The following is a 20,054-nucleotide window of genomic DNA, read 5'->3' on the forward strand; positions in this document are numbered from 1 at the left end:
GTGGTTCCTTCCTGTCATTTTCCTCCCGGAAAGTGGCTCAGGGGTGCATTCGAGCGTGACTCCAGACCCCCGGATGAGTTTTGGAGTAGAGATGTGCCTGCGGAGAGAACACAGCGCTGGGTAGGAGCTTCTGGCTGCCTCTTCCTCTTTCTGAGATACCGCAACCTCCCCCCTACCCCCCAACACGCACGCACCCCAGCACACACACAGCAACAGGAGCAGGTAATTAATTCCTTTGCGCAAACCCGCACAGTCTAGTCCCTATTTCCCACTCTAGTCCTCAGGATTATTCCAGTTAAGCTGCTGGGACATTTGGCATCAGGGCCTGCAGTTTTTCATAGCACCTAGTACAGGAAATGGCTGTGTCAAAATTGGGGTTCTAATTTGGCCAGGAACACTACGTCTTTCTGCCTGGATACAAAAGTAACTGCTAGACTAGGAGACATTGGGCTGCACCCAAAAGGACCCGATTTTGAATAGGTGGTGTAGGGGTGGGGAGGGAATTAAGGCGGAGGTGTCTGGAGACTTTTCAGTTGAGGGCTGGAAATAATTCCTGCCCCTGCTCCATTCAACAGTCCACTTTGTTCCCTTTTCATCTTGCCACAGCTGAGCCACCTGAATGTAAGATCTTGATCCACCTCCTATTCCCTTTCTACCTTCCTTTAAAAAAATTCTGCTGAAGCAGTTCCCTTCCCCTGTAAATTTTTTAAAATAGAATTTCCCACCAGATCTGTGGGAAGGTGCACAAATCCTAAATATGCAGGTCAACAAATTACGACACAGTGAACATACCTGTATGACAGCCTCCCAGATCAAGAATTCGACCATAACCAGCACCCCAAAAGCCCTCTTCATGTCTCCCCCCCAGTCACTACCCCACCCTCCTTCCTAAATTAACCTCTGTCTAATCCCATAGGTTAGATTTACCTGCTTTTGAACTTTATATAAATGAAACCATTCAGTTGGTACTATTTTGTGTCTAGCTTTTCTCACTCAGTGTTTTATTTGTGAAATTTAAGCCCAAGGTAGCAGTAGCTCATTCATGTTCATGGCTGTATGGTATGCCATTGCAGCTGTTGATGAAAAAATAAAAATCAATAGATCTGAGAAAGAAATGAAAAATTTTATTCAAGCCAGCCTGAGGATTATAACTTGAGAGACAGTTTTTCAGAAAGCTCTGAGGATTGTTCTGCCTGCTGGAGGGCAAAACATAGTTATATGTGTTTTTGAGATGAAGGTTTATACACTGAATGATGTATTGACAGTTCATGCTATCCAGATGTGCAGAACAAAGCAAGTAGTGGGGCACCATGACCCCTTACAAGATTGAGAAGGGATGTTATCTCCTAAGGAGTTCTGGTTAACACATATGCACAATACATACTAAAGGGGAAGGAGGAGGCCCAAATGGGCAGACAAAACTTTGATGTTTCAATTTTTCTTGTCTTGTAATAAAATGAGTTTTATTTCATCACCATTAAATGCATATACCACAGTTTATTTTTCTATTATTCTGTTGGTGGACATCTAGATTGTTCTAGTTTGGCATTATTATGAATAAAGTTGCTGTAACAATTTTGTTTCTGTCCATTGGCACACTTATGTTTCTATTTCTGTTGGATATATACTTACAAACAGACTTACTGGGTCAGCAGTTCAGTTCAGTCGCTCAGTCGTATCTCTTTGTGACCCCATGGACTGCAGCATGCCAGGCCTCCCTGGGCATCACCAACTCCCAGAGTTTACTCAAACTCAGGCAATGGCACCCTACTCCAGTACTCTTGCCTGGAAAATCCCACGGACAGAGGAGCCTGGTAGGCTGCCGTCTATGAGGTTGCACAGAGTCGGACACGACTGAAGTGACTTAGCAGTAGCGTGTCCATTGAGTCAGTAATGCCATCCAACCATCTCATCCTCTGTTATCCCCTTCTCCTCCTGCCTTCAATCTTTCCCAGCATCAGGGTCTTTTCAAATGAGTCCCCTCTTTGCATCAAGTGGCCAAAGTATTGGAGTTTCAGCTTCAGCTTTAGTCCTTCAATGAACACTCAGGACTGATTTCCTTTAGGATGGACTGGTTGGATCTTCTTGCAGTCCAAGGGACTCACAAGAGTCTTCTCCAACACCACAGTTCAAAAGCATCAGTTCTACTGCATCATAGAATATGTGTGTATGTTTAGCATCAGTGCATGTGTGCATGCATCCATAGTTGCTTCAGTCATGTCCGACTCTTTGCAACTCCATGGACTGTAGCCCACTAGGCTCCTCTGTCCATGGAATTCTCCAGGCAAGAATACTGGAGTGGGTTGCCATGCCCTCCTCCAGGAGATCTTCCTAATCCAGGGATTGAGCCCATGTCTCTTTTTGTCTCCTGCATTGACAGGTGGCTTCTTTACCATCAGTGCCATCTGGGAAGCCCTTTAGGGTCCGTAAATGCTACTAAATAATTTTCCAAACTGCTCATGTTAGTTGACACTCCTGCAGGCAGTGTCTTAGCATTCCAATTGCTCCACATCCCCATCACACTGTCGTCACTCTATAATGATTTTAAAATGTTAGCCGGTCTGCTGGGTGTGCAATGGTACCTCATAGTGGTTCAGTTTTGCATTTCCTTAGTACTGACTGAGTTTAAGCACATTTCCATATGTTTATTTGCTATTTGGATGTCTGTTCAAGTACTTTATTTCTTTTGTCCATTTTCTTAAAAAAATGTATTTAATTGGAGGCTAATTACTTTACAATATTGTGGGTTTTGCCATACATTGACATGAATCAGCCATGGCTGTACATGTGTTCCCCACCATTCTCTATTAGGCTTTCTGTATTACCGTTTTATAGGAGTTCTTTATGCATTTTAGATATGAGTTCTTTGTTGGTTATGGGTATTGCAAATATCTCCATGAGTATATAAATACCGAAGACCTCGGTTTTGCAGGTCTTCTGAAGCCTCAGGGCCACTGGGTCACTAATGTATTCCCAGCTCTTAGCACTTAGGTGGTGCTACTGGTAAAGAAACTGCCTGCCAATGCAGAAGATGTAACAGACATGGGTTCTTCTTCTGGATGGGGAAAATCCTCTGGAGGAGGGCATGGAAACCCACTCCAGTATTCTTGTCTGGAGAATCCCATGGACAGAGGAGCCTGGAGGGCTACCATCCATAAGGTTGCAAAGGATCAAACACAACTGAAATGCCTTAGCACACAGCACACACAGCACTTAGTAGGTACTAAATAAGTGTGTTGAATGAATGACGGATAAAATGGATGAGACTCATCCAGGTAGTCTGTTCTGTGCTGTGCTGCTTCCCAGGACCTCACACTGAGAGGGGCTAGAGGGGACAGATTTTCTTCCAGCCCAGCCAGCTGTGTGACCCTGGGAAGGGGAAGATGCCCAGCCCTTCCCTGCTGAAAAAGCAGAAATAGATACAGTCTGTGAAGAGAGAAGCACAGATATAGGGAACAGAGGTCACAAGTGAGAATACAGGAACTAGCGGCAGGTAGCAAGCCCGCCAGATGCTCCAGAAGGAGAGACTGGGAAGTGCAGGAGGTGATGGTGTCAAGGAGACGGTGAGGGTCTCTGAGCATCACAGTGGGTCTCCGTATGACAAGAACCTCCAAGCTCATGTAGGCGCTGCTCCTACTTACTCTCTCTCCCTCCTTTTTTTTGGCGGGTCTGCTTGGCTTCCGGGTTTTTAGTTCCCTGACCAGGATTGAACCCAGGCATCCCCCAGCAGTGAGAACACCGAGTCCTAAGCATGGGACTGCCAGGGAATGCCCTCCTGCTTACTCTTAAAGCATGTTAGGTGAGGCAGCTCTTCGATGGTTTTCCTTTCCAAAGGAGAGAACTTAAGGGGTTCTCATTCCTATCTCCCCATTAAGGAACTCTTTTATTTTTGGTCAGGTCTGAAACTTCCTCATGGCCCGTAATGTCCATCGTGAAGATGGAAGACGGTTGCGTCAGTGCCGGCCCCCTCCTCTCCAGGGCGTCTTTCCCTAGGCCTGCACGTTCTCTTGCCTTCTTATGTCACATTCTCTCCCCTGTCCTCTCTTTCTCCTCCTTCAGCTACAGCTGATACCAGGTCAGGCCAGAAGTCTGACCAACTTCCATGAGTTCAGAAGAGAAATTGCCCCCCTCGCAGCACCACAACAAACTCACAGCATCCGCTTCCCAGGTCTTCCCTCCAGAAGACAATGAGGCTGCAGCTGCTCCAGAATTTTCTATATAGGATAAACTTGGGGGCTTAACACTTTAGTTGACAAGGGGTCCATGGAGTGTCATGGAATGGCACTCTTACAGCAAGCACAGCATTTCACTTAGACTATGAGACGGTTGACAGGAGAGGAGGATTTAGAGGAGGGAGGAGGTGTGGATAACTGCTGGGGCCGGTGCAGTAGCCTGTGAGGGACGAACTTCTGTGGGCAGCCAGCACTTTTCTAATACATGGTTCTTTTAGCTTCTGTACTGGGGTCCCCCAGGTCGTGTGGCCTTTCTTTCAGGAACAGCTGCTGTCTACCAGTGGCTTCTCCATAGACTACCTGCGTGCTCATTCTGAAACATCGTAAAATTCCAGAGCCCTGTAAACCCTGAATCCCATCAGCAGCATGGCAGAGTCACAAGACTCACCTGACATGGCTGGAAAGTTTTCCGTTTTTCGTTTCTGCTGAGGAAGGGATGACGTGTCCCATTTTTCCCCTTCCTATAACCCCTCCCCAGCTATGTCCCTCCCAGAGGTCAACATCTTTCCTGCTGACCCGAAATAAGGTGATATCCTCTTCCGGCTTCCTTCAGTTCTAGGAGGATGTGGTGATGGGGGTGGATGGGGAAGTGTGGCCATCTGTGCTCAAAGCTGGGTGCTCTCATCATCCCCTTTTCTTCTCTCTGAACTCTATTCCCAAAGCTCCCTGGATACTCTCCCTGGATTCCTTCAGCCTGGATGGTTCCAGGTATTTTGGAGCTGTAGTTCTGAAATTCCTGGGTATAGCTGGGAAAACTTAGCAGCAAGCAAAATAGTTTGGTGAGCTATAACTGGGGAGATGAAGTCATCTTTGAGAGACAGAGTTGTAGAGTGGAATGTGTCACAGCTTTGTAATCACATGGGTTTGAATCCACGCTTAGTCACACATTAGGTACGTGACCTTGAACAAACTCCTTTATGTCTCTGAGCCATATCTAAAAAAATGGAGACAGTGCTCACTTCCTTGGAGATGCTGTGGAGATTAGAGATACCATCACGTTTGGAGCATTTCCCGCACACAGTAGGAACAGGATGACTTCACCGAAGAGGAAGAGCCATAGAGAAGGGCTGAGGCCTCTGTAAGGGCAGCGCCAGCTCTCTGGGACTCACACTGAGGTCTGTCCTTCACATTGAGGGCCCTCCTGACTACAGAGGGTTTAAGAGGGCTGGTCTGTCACATGGGTGTGGCCGCAGACACAGTCTTGGGGAGGCAGCACCCCTGCAGTAAGTTTTCACCAAAAGTGAGCAAGCTTCACCTTTCCAGAGCCAGAATGCTAGATGATCATATTTTGAAAACCAGATTATCTAGTTTCAGAATGCCCCCTCTGTTTACTGCCCTTTGATTATCCACTAGCTCAAGGTTTTCTAAACAGGCCTGGTCATAGGAATCACCTGTGGGGACTTCTCTTAAAATATAGATTTCCAGGCCTCTCTCCTGGAAATTCTGTTTCCGCAGATCTGGCGCCAGGCCAGGAAATCCACCTTTATTAGTGTCCCAGGTGACGCCCACTGTCTGACCAGTTTGGGGAAGAGTGCCCCAACCCAGTGCTTCTCAATCATGGCTCCTAATAAGAACCTCTTGGGGGAGCTTTAACAACAATTTGGCTCCCCAAGAGGAGGAGCCTCCCCATAGGAGAAAACAATGAACACTTGGAAGGCTCTGGGGGTGTTTAAAGACACAGAGATGCTTCAGTTGAATCTTCCTGTGTGGATTTATATATTGACTCATTTAATCCTCATAATTACTCTATGAAGTAGGCTGTTACAATATGATGGCTCAAAACCAAGTCATTGGATTGGAGACAAGTAGGTTCATTCTGGGGCTTCCTTGGTGGCTCAGATGGTAAAGAATCTGTCGGTAATGCAGGAGACCTGCGTTCGATTCCAGGTCAGGAAGATCCCCTAGAGAAGGGAATGGCAACCCTCTCCAGTATTCTTGGGCTTCTCTGGTGGCTCAGTGGTAAAGGATCCTCCTACAATGCAGGAGCTGCAGCAGATGCAGGTTCGATCCCTGGGTTGCGAAGATCCTTTGAGATGGATTTGCCACCCCACTCCAGTATTCTGGGCTGGAAAATCCTATGGACAGAAGAGCCTGGTGAGCTACAGTCCATGGGGTCACAAAAGAGTCAGACATGATTTAGCAACTAAACAAGAAAGTGCATTCAAAAGTTACTTAGGGGGTTCCCTGGTGGCTCAGTGGTAAAGAATCCATCTGCCAATGCAGGAGACATGGGTTCCATCCCTGATCAGAGAGGATCCCAATTATTGCGGGGAAACAAAGCCTGTGTGCCATAACTATTGAGCCTGTGCCTGGGAACCAGAGCTCATGAGCCTACCTGCTGCAATTACTGAAGCCTGAGGTCTACAACAAGAGAAGCCACTGGAATGAGAAGCCCCAACTAGAGAAAAGCCTGTGCAGCAATGAAGACCCAGCACAGCCAAAAATAAATAAATAATAAAGATTTTTCAAAAACAAGTTACTCAAGACAGTCATGTATGCATCATAAGTCCCTTCAGTCATGTCTGACTCTTCCTGACCCTATGGACTGTAGCCTTCCAGGTTCCTCTGTACTTGGGGATTCTCCAGGCAAGAATATGGAGTGGGTTGCTGTGCCCTCCTCCAGGGGATATTCCTGACCCAGGAATCTGAACCTGTGTCTCTTAGGTCTCCTGCATTGCCAGGCAGTTCTTTACCACTAGTGCCACCTGGTAAGCACAGGATAGTCATGTTGTTTAGTCGTTAAGTTGTGTCTGACTCTGCAACCCCATGGATTGCAGTATGCCAGGCTTCCCTGTCCTTCACTATCTCCCTGAGTTTGCTCAAACTTATGTTCATTGAGTCAGTGATGCCATCCAACCATCTCATGCTCTGTTGCCCCCTTCTCTTCTTGCCCTCAATCTTTCCCAACATCAGGGTCTTTTCCAATGAGTTGGCTCTTCGCATCAGGTGGCCAAAGTATTGGAGTTTCAGCTTAAGCCTCAGTCCTTCCAATAAATATGCAGGGTTGATTTCCTTTAGGATGGACTAATTTGATCTTTCAGTCCAAGGGGGTCCCAAGAGCATCACAGTTCAAAAGCATCAGTTCTTCAGCACTCAGACTTTATAGTCCAACTCTCACATCTGTACTTGACTACTGGAAAAATCATAGCCTTGACTATATGGGCCTTTGTTGGCAAAGTAATGTTTCTGCTTTTTAATATGCTGTCTAGGTTGGTCATAGCTTTTCTTCCAAGGAGCAAGCATCTTTTAATTTCATGGCTGTAGTCATCATCTGCAATGATATTGGAACCCAAAAAAATATAGTCTGTCACTGTTTCCACTGTTTCCCCATCTATTTGCTGTGAAGTGATGGGACTGGATGCCATGATCTCGGTTTTCTGAATGTTGAGCTTTAAGCCAACTTGCATGTGTGCGTGCTAAGGCACTTAAGTCATGTCTGACTCTTTGTTACTCTATGGACTGGCTGTTTATCCATGGAAACCTCCAGGCAAGAATACTGGAGAGGGTTGCCATGCCCTCCTCCAGGGGATCTTCCCAACCGGGGAATTGAACTTGCATCTGCCTGTGTCTCCTGCACTGCAGGCAGATTCTTTACCCACTGAGCCATCTGGAAAGCCCTTAAGCTAGCTTAAGTGAAAGTGAAGTCGCTCAGTTGTGTCCGACTCTTTGTGACCCGTGGACTATAGCCCACCAAACTCCTCCATCCATGGGATTCTCCAGGCAAGAATACTGGAGTTGGTTGCCAGTTCCTTCTCCAGGGGATCTTCCCGACCCAGGGATCGAACCTGTCTCCCACATTGCAGGCAGACGCTTTAACCTCTGCACCACCAGGGAAGCCCTTTAAATGCAAGAATACAGTCTCTCAGAAAACCTCCTATAGAGACACAGAACTTCAGATCCAAGTACTAACATCAAATATTTCAAGGGAGGAAAGGAAGCCAGGGTGAAAGAAGAAGGGGGAGGAGGCGGGAGAGGTGGGGGGAAAAGGGTAGCCTTACAGACATCTCCTGCCAACTACAGATACCCAGGCGTTATGGGACTTTTCCCTGGGCCTCCAGAGAAGGGAAGACTGGAACTCAGCCCTACCAGAAATCAGACAAGACCAGAACCAGAATTCGAGTTCTCTGCCAAGAGGAGGTGATCAGTCTCCAATCCTCAGCTCAGGCTGAGGGCCCTTTGACCAGATTCCTGCATCCAGGACCGGGGGACTAGAAAAACAGGGAAGGATAGGAAGGGTTAAGGAGAGGAAAGAGAGAGGGAAGGGGAGAGAGGTCAATAAAGTCTCTTGTTCCTTACCGGTCGGGGCACTCTGGCCAGTGGTCCATGTCAGGAGGAGACCAGGGACAAAAGGGTCCCAGTTGCAGCTGCTGGGTCTGGTCCATTGGTAGGCAAGCTGGTCCCTGAGTACCCCGAGTGGTCAGGATGTCAGTCTCAGCGAAGAAGAGCTTAAGGGAAATGCAAATCAAAACTGCAATACGATACCACTTCACACTCACTAGATTGGTAATACAAAAAATAAGGGCAAAACCCAGAAAATATAGCAAGTGTTGGTGAGGACGTGCAGAAATTGGAACTATTGTACATTTGTTGGTGGAGTGTAAAGTAGGGCAGCTTCTGTGGCGATAGTTCAGTGTTTCCTCGTAAAGTTTCACACAAGATTATCATATTATCCAGCAATTCTACTCCCAAGCATATGCCCCTAAAGAATAGAAAACAGGAGAAAAGCATTCTAGTTAGAGGCAACGGAGTGAAATGACAGACAGGCAAGGGAGAATGTGTCATTTTCAGGAACAGGGAGTTCCCTACGTGGCTGCGTGCATTTGGAGAAGTGGAGGGTAAAAGACGAAATGTCTTTGATGGTTGTTACACAGCTTAAGACTCACTCTACCTGGATGTGTTGTTTCACCTGTTGATTTCATTCTCCCATGTAGGTCCTTGAACACAGAGGTTTTATATTTTGAAATTTATATTAGTTTTTAATGCCTTATGTTTTAAAATTTCTGTAATGGTTGCTGAGTCTACTTTTATAATGACTATATATATATATATATATGGGTTTTGGGGGTTTTTTTGGTCACATTGTGTGGCTTGTGGGATCTGAGTCCATGACCATGGATCCAGCTGTCACCCTGTGCATTGCAAGGCAGATTCTTAACCACTGGGCCGCCAGGGAAGTCTCCCTAAAGATTATCCTTTAAGAGCAGTTTTCTTAAAGAGCAGTTTTAAAATTTACAGTAGAGTTGAGAGGACAGTACAGAGATTTTCCTTATGCCCCCGTCCCCATATGTTCATCGCCTCCCATTATCAACACTAATCAACAGAGTGGTGCATTTTTCACCAGTGTGAACCAACATGGACATCATAACCACCCAAAGTCTACCTTAGGGTTCACTTTTGGTGTTGTACATCCTATAGGTTTGGACAAGTATACAATGATATATTCCTCTCGTTATAATATCATATAGAGTATTTTCACTGCCCTGAAAATCCTCTGTGCTCTGCCTATTCATTTACTTTTAATATTAAATAATATTCCATTGGTTGGATGTACCATAGTTATGTATCCATTCACCTACTGAAAAATATCTTGGCTACTTCCAAGTTTTTGGCAATTATAAATAAAGCTGTTATGAACATATGTATACAGGTTTCTGTGTGGATATGTTTCCAACTCCTTTGGGTAAATACCAAGGAACCCAATTGTTGGCTTATATTCACTTTCTGCCATAAGGGTGGTATCATCTGCATATCTGAGGTTATTGATATTTCTCCAGGCAATCTTGATTCCAGCTTGTGCTTCTTCCAGCTCAGCGTTTCTTATGATGTACTGCATATAAGTTAAATAAGCAGGGTAACAATATACAGCCTTGACATAGCCGCCGCCCCTACCTCAGACGTGGTGGTAGCTCCTCCCAGCCGCTGCCCCTGACCTCGGACGTGGGGTAGCTCCTCTTGGCCGCTGCCCCTTGGGCATGGGGTCCTCCCTGCTTCTGCCCCTGACCTCGGACGTGAGGTAGCTCCTCTCGCCCGCCCGCGCTTGTGCGCCGTCGCAGCGACTGAACTGAACTGATGCTTAGTTTTGGAGAAGGGCATGGCAGCTCACTCCAGCACTTTTGCCTGGGGAATTGCATGGACGGAGGAGCCTGGCAGGCTGTAATACCTGGGGTCGTGGAGAGTCGGATGTGACTGAAGTGACTTAGCAAGCACACACTTAGTTTTGTAAGAAACTGCTGAACTGTCTTCCAAAGTGACTGTGCTATTTTGTATTTCTACCAGCAGTAAAGAGTCCCTGTTGTTCCACATCCTCAGCACCATCTGATGTTTTCAGTGTTCTGGATTTGGGCCTACAATTTTAATAGATGTGTGGCGGTTCCACACTGTCTCAGTGTGTATTTCGCTGCTAACACGTGATGTGGAGCACCTTTTCACATGCTTATTTTCCCTCTGTGTATCTTTGCTGAAGTATCTGTTAAAGTTTTTGGCTCATTGTTTAACTGGATTGTTTCCTTATTGTTCAGTTTTAAGAGTTCTTGCACATTTTGGATAACAGTCTTTTATCAGATATGTCTTTTAACATGCTGATTTAAACTTACAAATTTGGGTCTTCTTTATTATTATTTTTTGATTAGACCCATAGCTATTAAGTATCATTTACTCTTTTTTTTAATTTTTAATTTTTTTTAATTATGAAAGTATGATAACAGTTACAGGAGACTCAGAAAATACAGAACAACGTTACATGTAGTTCCACTGTATATTACAGTTACTTTTTTAAGGAGATAAATTAAGATTTTTAGTTGGAGTTTCAATATCAAACTCTCAAAAATTAATAGAATAAATATATAGAGAAGTAGAAGGATACAGTAGACCTGAAAAGCTCTGGGAACCAATTCAAGTCTCATTTACTCTTAAAGCGTTAATTTATGGTGCTACGTTGATGACTCCCAAGTATCTTTGTCTTAGACTTCTTCTGAGCGCCTCACTTGTGTGTCTCAACCCTTCTTACTTGTCATACCCAAAATGGAGCTCGTCATCTCCTAGATGGCTACTCCTTCAGTCTACCCCTTCTCAGTAAATGTACTCACTTTTCCCATTTGCTCAAGTCAGCTGGCTGGGAGTCCTTCTTGACTCCTTCCTTTACTTCTCCATCTCCCTTTGCTGTTGTTGTTTAGTTGCTAAGTTGTGTCCGAATCTTTTGCACCTCCTTGGACTATAGCCCACCAGGCTCCTCTCTTGATGGGATTTTCCAGGCAAGAGCACTGGAGTAGGTTGCATTTCCTTCTCCAGGGGACCTTCCTGACTCAGAGACTGAACCCACGTCTCTTGCATTGTCAGGCAGATTCTCTACCACTGAACCATCAGGGAAGCCCTCTTCATCTCCCTACCCTCCATCAATCACCAACTGCCGTCTACTGACTCCACCTCCTACAGACTTTTTTGATTTTTAAAAATTCAGATAAAATTCATACAACATAAAATTAATTATTTAAAAGCATACACTTAACTTGTTAATGGATAAACATCAAGGTCCTACAGCATAGCACAGAGAACTATATTCAGTATCCTATGATTTAAAAAAGGATTACATAAAAATAATGTGTGTATATATATACATACATATATGTATAGCTGAAACATTTTGCTTTATAGCATAAATTAACACAACGTTGTAAATCAACTATACTTCAGTAAATAAAATCAAAGCATACAATTCACTGACATAGAAAAGAAACTTACACTTACCGAAGGGGAAGGTGGAGGGGATAAATTAGGACTTTAGGTTTAAAAGGTATACACGGTGTGCGTGTGTGCGTATGAAGTCACTTCAGCAAGAATACTGGAATGGGTTGCCATGCCCTCCTTCAGGGGATCTTCCCAAGCCAGGGATCAAACCTGCATCTCTTATGTCTCCTGCATCGGCACGTGGGTTCTTTACCACTAGTGCCACCTGGGAATCCCCAAAAGATAAACACTGCTATATATAAAATAGATAAACAAGGACCTACTTTATAGCACAGGGTACTATATTCAATATCTTGTAATAACATATAATGGAAAGGAATATGAAAAAGATTCACTTGTGTGTGTGTATATATATATATATATATATGTAAAATTGAGTCACTTTGTTGTACATGTGAAACATTGAAAATCAAATATACTTCAGTTAAGAAAAAACATATAATCTGTTAGCTCTTAGTATATTTACAATGTTGTGCAACTATCACTTCTGTTTATTCTTTATAAGACATTTTCATCACCCCAAAAGGAAATTTCTTAACCATTACTCCTCACTCTCTCCTTCCCCTAGCTCCTGGCAATCACTAACCTGCTTTCTGACTCTATGGATTTTCCTATTCTGCTGCTGCTGCTAAGTCGCTTCAGTCATGTCCAACTCTGTGCGACCCCATAGATGGCAGCCCACCAGGCTCCGCCGTCCCTGGGATTCTCCAGGCAAGAACACTGGAGTGGGTTGCCATTTCCTTCTCCAATGCAGGAAAGTGAAAAGTGAAAGTGAAGTCACTCAGTCGTGTCCGACTCTTAGCGATCCCATGGACTGCAGCCTACCAGGCTCCTCTGTCCATGGGATTTTCCAAGCAAGAGTACTGGAGTGGGGTGCCATTGCCTTCTCCTTTCCTATTCTAGACATTTCATAAAAATGGGGCCGTGTAATATGTGACCTTGTGTGTCTGGCTTCTTTCTCTCTCCATGTGATTAATTCGAGGTTCATCCATGTGGCAGCATGTGTCATTGCTTTCTATGGGTGACTAGTAGGCCATCGTGCAGACACAATGTATTTTCTTTATCCCTTCACCTATTGGTGTCCAGTTGGGTTGTTTCCATCTACTGGCTACTGTGAACAGTGCTGCCAGGAGTGCGAACTTTTGTTTGAATATGTGTTTCAATTCTTTTGAAGGAATGCTTCGGAGTGGAATTGCTGGGGCCTTCCCAGGTGGTGCTAGTGGTAAAGAACCTGCAAAGAGTTTGACAGAACTGAAACAACTTAGCACAGCACACACAGTGACTAACTGGAATATATTTTTAATACACCTACCTTTCTCTGATCCACTGACTGGATCTTTCACCTGTTGCATTGTAACAGCCTACTTCACTGGGTAATTGTCGGTATTAAATGATTATAATTATATAATTGAATGACTATATACACACAAATCTATGTCTATATATCTATTTCTATCTACTGTTTTTGTTTAGTCGCCCAGTCGTGTCCGACCCTTTGCGACCCCGTGTACTGCAGTGAGCCAGGCCTCCCGTCCCTTACCATCTCCAAGAGTTTACCCAAGTTCATGTTCATGGTGATGCCATCCAGCCATCTCATCCTCTGACGCCCTCTTCTCCTCTGCCCTCGAGTTTTCCCAGCATCCGGGACTTTTTAAATGAGTTGTCTATTCACCTCAGATGACCATAATACTGGAGCTTCAGCTTGAGCATCAGTCCTTCCAGTGAATATTCAGGGTTGATCTCCCTCAAGATTGGTTTGATCTCCTTGCTGTCCAAGGGACTTTCAGGAGTCTTCTCCAGCATCACAGTTCGAAGGCATTAATTCTTTGACATTCTGCCTTCTTTACAGTCAAGCTCTCACAATCCTACGTGACCACTGGGAAGACCATAGCCTATGTGGACTACATGGACCTTTGTCGGCAGAGTAATGTCTCTGCTTTTCATCACACTGTCTAGGTTTGTCATTGCTTTCCTGCCAAGAAGCAATTGTCTTCTGATTTCTTGGCTGCAGTCACCATCCGCAGTGCTTTTGGAGCCCAAGAAGAGGAAATCTGCCACTACTTCCACCTTTCCCCCTTCTATTTGCCATGCAGTAATGGGATCAGATGCTATGCTCTTAGTTGTATTTTAATATTTAGTCTTACGGTGGCTTTTTCTACATTCACCCTCATCAAGAGGCTCTTTAGCGCCTCTTGGCTTTCTGCCATTAGAGTGGTATCATCCGCATATCTGAGGTTGTCGATGTTTCTCCCACCTATCTTGATCCCAGCTTGTAACTCACCCAGACTGGCATTTCTTATGATGTGCTCAGCGTGTAGGTTAAACAAACAGGATGATGGCAGACAGCCCTATCATACTCCCTTCTCAATCTTGAACCAATCAGTTGTTCCATACAGGGTTCTAACTGTTGCTTCTCGACCTGCATACAGGTTTCTCAGGAGACAGGTAAGATGGTCTGGTATTCCCACCTCTCTAAGAGTTTTCTTCAATTTGTCATGATCCATACAGTCAAAGGCTTTAGTGTAGTTGATGAAACAGAGATAGATGTTTTTCTGAAATTCCCTTACTTTCTCTATAATCCATCGAATGTTGGCAGTTTGATCTCTAGTTCCTCTTCCTTTTCTAAACCCATCTTGGACATCTGGAAATTCTTGGTTCGCATAATACTGAAGCCTAGCATGCAAGATTTTAAGCATGACCTTACCAGCATGCGAGATGAGTGCTATTGTCTGATGGTTAGCACATTTTTATCCCTATTTCTATACCTATCCCTTTACCTATATTTATATCTAGGTATAATTATTTAGTACAGTGCCTGGAATATAGCAATCACTGTATGCATATTAGAAAGAAGGAATAAAGTGAAGATGAGAAGGATGGAAAGGTGGAAGTGAGGGAAAGTGTCCTCTCACCTGTTCTGCCCTCTCCCACTCTCATCACGTCAGGCTCCAGAGTTCCTGTCCTGACTCACGAGGCCCATCAAGCCTCTTTCTGGTTTCCTGAAGGCATCAGGCTCTCATTTGCACACTCCCTTCTGTTTGGCACATCCTTTATACCCCCCCTCCCCTATTCTCCCCACTTCTTTGCCTTGTTAACTCTTATCTAATCTTGAAGTCTTAGCTTATTCATGACCTTCTCACCACTAGGGCTTCCTGATTGCCCTGACGAGGCACCATAAAAGTGAAAGTTAAGTCTCTCAGTTGTGTCCAACTCTTTGTGACCCCGTGGACTGTAGCCCTCCGGCTCCTCCATCCGTGGGATTTTCTAGGCAAAAATACTGGAATGGGTTGCCATTTCTTCCTGCAGGGGATCTTCCTGACCTAGATCGGGAACCTGGGTCTCCTGAATTGCAGGCAGACTCTTTTTACTGTCTGAGGCACCAGGGAGCCCTGACCAGGAACCATGGGGCATATAAAATAAGATTTTACCTCCTAGATCTGAGCAAGAGAGCTCCTTACCCCCAGCCTCATGCTTTAGAAGGTACCACAGATTACAGCCACAAAAGAACTAAATCTACTAAAAACCTAGAGGTGCTTCTGTCCCTCGGGGTTCAGCTCTCAGTGCTGGTTCAGAGCACCTGGTCACGCCAAACACGCGTTTCTGAGACGAACACAGTTCGGGTCCCAGAGAACCACTTCTCTACACAAGTTGCTCTATATCTTCGGAAAAGAAAAGTTATATCTGAAATGTCCGAAAGATGTGGCATTGTGGGTTGTGTCAATGTGAACTTTGGAGATGACATAGCTTTGGAGAGCAAGGAGGAATTGAGCTGTCAACGTGTGCTTACCTAAGGGAAAAGAAAATTGACTTGTCAAATCCTTCCTCTCAGATAGCAGGACGGCAATAGATTTCTGTACAGTGTGTTATTTCCCAGGAGTGCTGAGCGACCACTTTCTTGCTTCTCTTTGAGTTCCAATTTCTGGTTCTGGAGGCACTCAAGAATTAGTGTAATTTTGCTGAGGACATTTTGTAGTATTAAATAACTTATAGCATTCTTAAATTTGTAGTGTTGACTTAAAAAGTCATGCACAACATGAGAGTTAAGTTTTATTTGGGGCAAAATAAGGACACTGCAGCCTGGAAGACAGAATCTCAGATAGCTCTGAGAAACTGTTCCAAAGAGGCAGGGAGAAAGGTAAGTATGTATGTGATTTTGGTCAAGGGGGAATACAAGCAATCAAACACATATTTTCTCAGAAGGTTTCTGCTAGTCTCATGAAGCTTTTGCTAGTCATGAGAAATTGTCATCACCATGAAGGGTTTTAGTGCTTTTCTAGATTTGGGAAATATAAGAATTGGGCTCATATCAATAAAATTGGCTCCTGAAAATATCTATCTGAGGACCTGTCCTGCCAGTTCCCGATTCCTCCCTCATACTGGTTGGGGGTGGGGAGTTGAAAGATACCGGGACACATCCATCCAGCATCTAGACACTGGGTGGGGTTTGGTTGGAAGATATCAAGGAATACCTGCCCAGGTGAAAGAAACTGGGGTGGGGGCTGGTTGAAAGGCACCAGGGTTTGCTCAGTTGTGGGAGACTGAGTGGTCTTGCCTGAGTGGTCAGGAAAGGCTGATCTGACACTTTTCCTCAATCCAGCTGCCTTAATAGTAATTTGTTAGGATAAAAGTGAAGATATTACATGAGAGCTCAGCGCTGAAGTAAAAAGATGAGACTCCTCCTGAGCAGTTACAGTTTTCTCAGGTGACTGAGAAATTTATGGGAGTGGTAAAGGCTGAGTCCTCACGCCATTAATGAATGGGTTTCCCTATGGGTCCTATAGGGAAATCCATTCATTAATTAAAGCACTTGCTCTGCTAGCAGAGGGTGGAGGCTAAGAATTGGCAATTCAGTGCTCTGAGTATCCTTGGTGGTCTTAGACTGCTGGAGAGAGAAAACTGAGACATGTAAGAAGAACTTGTTAGGTAGGTAGACTAGGGAAAAGAGTCCAAAATGGCAGTGGCTAAAAGACAAGGAAGGGAAAAGCCCGCGAAAATAGAACAAAGGAAGGTCAAAGGAAGGTCCGAGGACCAGAGTGAAGACTTCAGGTAGAACAAACAGCATTCCTGGCTAAGCCCAATTTGCATAGGGCAGGCCCAGGTGGAGGAAAAAATATATAAAAGGAGGAGCCAAAGCGCTTTCTCCCTCTCTTTCTCTCCCGCGTGCGTGTGCTCTTTCTCTCTCTCCCCCTCTCTCTCTCTCTCTCTCCCTCCCCCGCGCACTCCTCCACTCTTCTTCTCAAGTCTTTGGGTTGGCATGCCCTCACGCTTTGAGGATGGATTCTCCTGCTATCTTCTAAATAAAATAGAGCTGTAACACTGATTTGCCTAAGAGCTATAACACAGTTTGTCCAAGACCCGAGAGCTGTGACGTGCTGAGGGCTTTAATGTCCGTCGCTCCAAATCTTTGTTGTGACGAGACAAAGAACCGAGGAACATACACTCGTGTGACATCTATGGTGCTGTGACTCAGGTTTAACCTGGCTGAAACAACCTCTGCGTGGAAGAGGCCAAGCACAGCAGGAGCCCAACTCAGTGAAGCTCCAGCGCTAGAGGCGGAAGGTGAAGAAACCCAGCGCAGGGGAAGGCCCATCGTGCTGGAAACTGGGACAGCGAAAAATGAACTCAGCAGAAAGCTCACGTGGCCCCGTCTTAGATTCCAGAAGACCTCCGTTTAAGGAAAGAGGTCCTCGTTCCTATGGCTGGAGGGACCTTTACGACCTCTGGTTTCTTGTTTCCTCTAACCTCCCGCGAACAGGCGGGTGGCAGAGGGCACAACTGAGGGACTCTGGAGAGGCTACTCCTCAACATGTCCCAAAGGCGCTATCTGCTGAGCCCCAGTAGCTGTTACCCAAGCCGGTGGGGGTTCTTCTGTCCTTTCTCTTCTCTGTGCCAAGGCTCAGACCAGTGAAACTGAGCACCAGTCAGATATTTACAAATTTTCCGGCGGGCTATGAAGGGGATTCCTTGGCACGGTTTTCCCACTGCTTTTTCCTCCTGTCCTTCAGCCCTCTCCCGGGACTCAAGCCCTGCCAGAACTAATGAAACTCAGGCTCTGATGTCTCATTGCAAACATTCATTGAGAGACAAAGCGGTAAGAGGTGGATTTGTTAGGATCCAGAGAGAAGCCACTGTTCAGGGTGTGAACCATTGCCGAGGGCAAGGGCTGGGGCCAAGGAATTAGGCCTGGCTGGGTTTTGTGAGGGGGTGGAATTCATATGCTAATGAGTGGGAGGATCATCCCAGCCATTGGGGAACCACCCACTCCTCCCTCTTTTGACCGTGCCTTGGAGCTGTCCTGCCACCTCTCGGTGTGTCTGTTGGCTTAGAGATGGAGGATCAAGGCTTACTTGAATTTGACTTGTCTTCTTGGATCCAGCTGGTTTTAATTGGTTTACATTACACCCTTGTGCTATGTCATTCTTTCAAAGGTTGTGCTCTCCCCTTCCTCCTGTTTCATACTCTTCCTGAGGCCCAGCCAGACCCACAAGTTTGCCTCTGCAATCTTCTGGAGAGACAACCAGAAAATAGCTGGCCTTGGGAGGGAAATACTCTATAATATCCAACCCCCTAATCCTACCCGGTACTGGTCACACTGGAGATCTTGGGGACGCCCAACTTCAGTCCGGGGGTCCCAGGAGGTCATCACGCCTTGACCTGCCTAGGGATCTGGTCCTCGAAAGTTTTTCACGCCTCAACCTGCTCGGGGATCCGCCAGTCCCAGGGGTCCCAGGAGGTCGTCACGCCTCGACCTGCCCAGGGACCCAGTTCTCAGGAGGCCGTCACACCTCGACCTGCCCAGGGATTCGATCTCTAAGGAGGCTGTCATGCCTCAGCCTGCCTGGGGATCTGCACCCTGACCCGGGGACGCCTGGTTCTCAGATTGCAACAGTTCTGGGTCGGATAAGCTTCAGAAAGACTCACCCCTAAGGAACTCCACGCATGAAAATCAAAAGAGGTCTTTTTCTTTTTTCCCTGTCACGACTGTCTTTCGGATGGGAAATAACCAATCCACTTCCCGGCAGATGCCCTTGAGATGCATCCTTGGTAACTGGAAGCTGTTCGACCCTCTAGCTCTAAGGAGAAGTTGCTTGAAATTCTTCTGTGCCACTGTGTGGCCACAGTATCCACTGGGGGAAGAGGAACACTGGCCTGAGGATGGAACTTTAAATTACAATACCATCCTGCAATTAGAATTATTCTGCAAAAAATAAGGGAAATGGACAGAGATCCCCTATGTCCAAATTTTCTTCCGACTAAGAGATACGAAGGAACTCTGTCTTAAGTATGGGATTGTTGTATGCCCTAGAAGTGAGCCCACTAGGTGTTAGGCACAGGCAACCAAGAAAAGGAACCCCCTCGTGAAGGCTCACCTCCCACAGCTCTCGAGTTGCCTGGTGCTCCTTCCCTGTATCCAAACGTGCCCCCATATCCGGGAGCACCCCCTCCACAAAAGCCAGCTCGAGTATGTCCCTTAGTTGAAACTGGAGAATTCGGACCAACCCGGGTCCATAAGCCCTTCTCCGTCTTAGAACTAAGACAGATCAAACAAGACCTGGGAAGCTATACAGATGACCCAGGCAAATATTTAGATACATTCCAACATGTTACCTTGGCCTTTGACTTGACGTGGAAAGACATCATGGTCATATTTAGTCAAACTTTATCTGACCCTGAACATACTAGGGTCTTAAAGGAAGCCCAGAGGTATGCAACAGGGCTTCACATGTCCAGTGATAGATACCCAGTAGGGGAAACTGCAGTCCCCTTCTCTGATCCTAATTGGAATTATAATGACCCTGAGCACATCTGGGATAGAGATCATTTTCTAATCTGTGTGAAGGCAGGACTGAAAGCAGCCCAACAAAACGTAATTAGCTATGCCCTGGTCTCAGCAATAACTCAGGAGCCCAATGAGAACCCCATTGCCTTTCTGGAAAGGCTAAAAGAGGCACTCCAAAAGTTTACCAATCTGGACTTAGACTCTTACGAGGGACAGGAGATTTTAAAGGACAAATTCCTGTCCCAATGTGCATCAGATATCAGAATTAAGTTACAACAGCTACAACAGCAGGACCCTGC

The sequence above is a fragment of the Bos indicus genome, chromosome 16 (genome assembly GCF_029378745.1).
Source record: "Bos indicus isolate NIAB-ARS_2022 breed Sahiwal x Tharparkar chromosome 16, NIAB-ARS_B.indTharparkar_mat_pri_1.0, whole genome shotgun sequence".
NCBI lineage: Eukaryota > Metazoa > Chordata > Mammalia > Artiodactyla > Bovidae > Bos > Bos indicus.